Source organism: Elaeis guineensis, chromosome 4 (assembly GCF_000442705.2).
Source record: "Elaeis guineensis isolate ETL-2024a chromosome 4, EG11, whole genome shotgun sequence".
NCBI lineage: Eukaryota > Viridiplantae > Streptophyta > Magnoliopsida > Arecales > Arecaceae > Elaeis > Elaeis guineensis.
Window position 1 is genome coordinate 67,744,386 of NC_025996.2, and position 4,958 is coordinate 67,749,343.

Here is a 4,958-nt window from a genome sequence, read left to right on the forward strand (position 1 = left end):
TTGGTGCGGTCCTCAACACAGTCAGGTTGTCAATTTCATATTGTCTTCCAATTCATATATTATTTTCAAGATAATAAAATTAATTGATATTCGAGTCAAATCAATTATAACATTCTTTGAGATCATATATCATCATAATAATTGTTCAGCAAATAACATCATTCATAAATAATTTTCTACAATCAACTTTCATTATAAATAATTCCAACAATTATTTCAATAAATAATTTCAATCACAAGCATGCATAAATTTATTTAATTCATAATTTATCAGATAAATTCAGTAAAAGTAAACACTACTTACCTCAAACGTATTCTAATAAATCTACATAATTCTATAAATTTTCTTCCAAAAATTCTGTTCGTAGATCATATCACGATATCCCATGATCAAACATCCACAATCCTATACAGAGTCAATTTCAATAATTAGAAAGAATACGAATACCATATTTCAACGGTTTAGATTGGGTCCGATCATCTAATTTTATCTAATCAAAATCTAATTAGGACCTAAATGATCCAAAGTTTGACTATCAGATCAAATCAGATTCGAAGTGATAGGATCGAGGTTTCTTCATCGATTTCATAAAATCAAGTGGAGAGAGAAAATCAGAGGAGAGAGAATTCATGAGGTACAATTCGAATTGATCAAGTGACACAATCCAACATTACGATTGGTCCAATATCTCAATTGGTGAAATCAATCATGATCAAATCAAGTCATGACTAGATCGAAATCATGGATAATAAAATCTAAAGATTCATGGTCTGATTAAGGTGGGTGCCAGTACGCTGTCTGACAATCATAGATCAGGATTCTTCATTAGAATCAGATCAGACTTATTAAAAGAAATTTCTTCATTCACTAACCTTTTTTAGAGAGAGAATCAATCAAGAGAGAGAATATTTTAGAGAGAGAAAATTCTAGAGAGAGAAAATTCTAGAGAGAGAAAACTCATCTTGAATTCTTCAGACAATATGATTTAACAAATTCTGATCGATCAGATCAAATCATGCTAAAATTATCATGTGGATAATTAAATAAGATCATGAGAAATAAAATCTAAAAATACCTGATCTGATCAAAGTGGATGTCGGTGTATCGTCCGACGATCACAGATCAAAAATCCATTACGAGAATCATTTAAATTCATCATCATTCTTCTCAAAATTTTAAAAATCTTAGGAGAGAGAAATAATCTAGAGAGAGGATTCTAGAGAGAGAAAGTAGAGAGAGAAAATCTAATTCTAGAGAGAGAAAAATACTAATTCAAGCTGAAGAGAGAGAGGGAAGAGAGAGAAACTCTCTTTCTCATATTTTATTATTTATCTCATTATTTATTAATTAATTTTATTTTTCTCTTTCTTCTTTTCTTTCTTTCTCTCTTTTTTTTTTTTCTTCATGGAAGAGAGAGGAGAGAAAATCCTATTTATTATTATTATATTATTATTATTTTATTTTTCTTCTTTCTTTTTTTTTCCTTTTCTTTTTCTTTTCTTTTTCTTCTTTTTCTTTTCTTTTTTTTCTTTTCTTTTCCTTCTTCTTTTCTTTTTCTTTTTCTTTTCCTTCTTCTTCTTCTTCTTTTCTTCTTCTCCCGTGGGCTTCTTTTGGGCTGTAACAGGGGACCTTAAGGTCCCCTCGTTGGGCGGCCGGCCGGCGGCGTGGTCGGCGTGAGACTGCCGTCGGCAAGAGGAGAGGCAATCCGCGGTAAGAGGAGGCCAAACCGGTGGTCGACGGTGACCACCGGCGACGGAAAAACGGCAAAAAAAGAAAATTTTTTCGCAATAAAATCCGGCGACTTCGGTCGCCGGCGAGCATGCACATCGGCACGGGAAGGAAGGGGGAGGAGAGAGGAAGGGGAGGAAGCTTACCTCCAACGCCGGCGAGGTTTTTCCGGCGAGAAATTGGACGGCACAACGACGGATCTCCGTGAGGAATCTCCGGTGATTGCCGCCGTTTGAGCTTAGGATTTTCGGTGGAAAGGAGAGAGGAGGGATCTCCTCCTTAAATAGGACCGGAGGGAGATCATTTCCGACTCCGATTGGGAGCCGGCGAGAGGAGGAAGAAGACTCCGTTCGGGAGTCTTCTCCCCTGTTTTCCTTCCTTTTTTTTTTTTTTGTTTTGGGCTTTGGATTCGTTGCTTGGGCCAGGCCTCACACTCTATGTCACTATATGAAAAATGACTCATTATCCTCTGATGAGATCTCATTGCTTGCAACACTGATGCCACACAAATATATAGCAAGACCTGAAGAATATAAATGTATAGCAGTTCTATAATACATGGTAGATCACACTACAATGATACATCAAAAAGGATAAAGTTTTGCTGTTACGAACATTGTCTTTTTCAATTTGAAAATGCCTTTGAAGTTGCAATAGACTAATCCACCCTTGGCAGGAGCAATCAACAAGGAAAGATCTATATGTTTACTGCTGTTGGGTTCCGATGGCGCAGCGGAAGGATTAGGTATTTAAAATTTTTATTAAAAACATCCGATGTACCAAAAACCCTAATGCCGAAAACTCTTGACTATATCAATCAAAGTACAATAAAATAAATTTGGATCAGAAGAATACCTATAACGCTAATCCAATTTTTACGAGGTGTCCAAGTATCACCCTCCAATGGTGATCCACACTAAAATTGAATCAAGGACAGCGCTCCTTCTTCACCTTGCTTTAAGAGTTCTAGCCTCTAGAACTCAACCAGCCACCAATCGATCAGATCTTCCTTCAGATCTGAGTCTGAACCTTTCTGAACCATCCACTGGACTTGACCACCTTTTTCTAGATCTCTTAAACCCTTAGAGCTATTAGGATTAGGCTTATCTTAAAAGAACAAGCCTTGTCCTAAAACCTAGAGTTGTAAGAGAGGGAGTGGATAGGGGATGTAAGAATTGAATGATCTCCCTATCTGTCGTCTCTTGTTTATAGCACTAGATGGGCCACTAACAGAGAAGGCACGCCTCATCTGAAAAGGTATATTAAGTCCTTGTATCACTTATCTGAGAGTTCTTAAACAGAAGGACTCTTCAAGGGGTGATACGTCGATTCCTGCCTTCTCACACGTGCATGTCCAGAACGAGATGCTTTTTCGCATCTCTTCACACATCAGATTAGCATGAAATTTTGCCACATAAACCTTTATTCAAATAGTAAGGCCATCACCAAATGACACATTATTTGGATAAGAGTTCATATGTGAAAAGGAATCTTCACTGAAGAGACGTGCGAGCACCTTCTCACTGTCGCGCGCGCGCGCACGCCCAGAAAAGGGTGTGAAAAGCAACCATTCTTAATCTGATAATTTTTCAGATTTTTACCATGTGATCAGTAGTTAAAACTAATCCTTATCACAAAAATTATCAGATAAAAAGTTTCTTAAGACTCCCTAAACAGAAGGAGTCTTCGTGTCCCTTCGCGCATCCAGAAAAACCTGTCGCGCATGCAGCAATGTTTCGAGCAATTTTTTTACGCACAATTTGATAGATTTTTTATACTTCAAAAAGTATGCTAGTCTTTTTCCATGCCAAAAATAAAGTGTGCATGCATTCTGCATATTAGCACCAAGAGTCCTTCTTAAGTTGGACTCTTAGTTATTTGGCGTGTACACCAGATATGGTGCCTCTTTTTGGCTGCTTCCAGGTGGCTTGACCTGACCCAAATGCCCATCAAATTGGGCTAGCAAATGAGCAAGGCATGAGACCAAATTGATCTCTAAAAGAGCTAGGGATTCCACACGTGCTAGCATGCTTACCGGAACCCTGATTGAATCCAAAATTTCAATTAACCTTTTTTAAAAAGGGTCCTTGGTCAATTTTCATATGTGTGTGACCTATTGGGTTCCACATCTAGCTAGTAGTAGGTCTGAGTATAAGTTGACATAATTAGATTAGAATTTAATCTAATCGATTTAGGTCCAATCGTGCTAATTCGATTTTAGTAATTAGAACTCTTTCTAATTGATGTTCGAATTAAACTCTTTAATTCGATCAAAAATCTATAAGTCAAGATTGACGTCTAGCAATATATCATGACTACTCAGAAGATGTAAAAATTTGATAGAAATATCAAATATGTTCTTCAGTGGCAAGTTATCGTACAATACAATCCTTCAATCATCCCAGCATCCTGAATATGTTCATGAGTATGAAATTATGTCAAACTTAAACACATATTTATATTGATTCTCAATTAATCAATAATGACTCCAATGAAGAAGCATTAGAAACTCTTTCTATCTCCTTCCTACTTTTGGCCAAAAGATTTTTTCTGAGTCATCTACAAAGAAGAATACACAAGATGCAATCTTCTCTTACTAGGAGCGATCGATTCTATGTTGACCGACTCACAACCTTCATATACACTCCACTATATCCAGAATACCCCATACATGTCTTAATGCCATGCCTGGATATGAACCAAAATATGGGTTGATGGGCACAAGATTCTATGATGGTCTCAGGTCTAAGGATCACTTGCACAACTTCAACTTAGAGAACTATCTTTGACATACAAGTAAGGCTTCCATAAGATATTCTCTTTCATCGAGTCAATTCAGTGGATTTATTTTTCAAATGAGCACCCACATCCTTATATTAGTGTCCCACACAAGTGGCTAGTGAGATCTGCCATCCTCTCTATCGAACATACATAGGATGTACCAGTCTATCCGAAATATTAATCCCCGACTCAATGTTCCTACGACCAAAAATATTTAAGATTAGGATTTTAGAATTTTAAGTCTCACTAGCATGACCCATTCATGTCTTCTAAAATCATTGTCCTAATCTTTTGGATTCATCATAATCTTAGTCATAATAAGATGTAGCTAATATGATGAATGAATGTCTCAAATAATAAATGTCATTACATGAGTTGAAAAATTATAAAAAAAAGTCCCATCGCAACACACTTACGATTAGCTTATAGGGCACTCTTCTTTCAACTT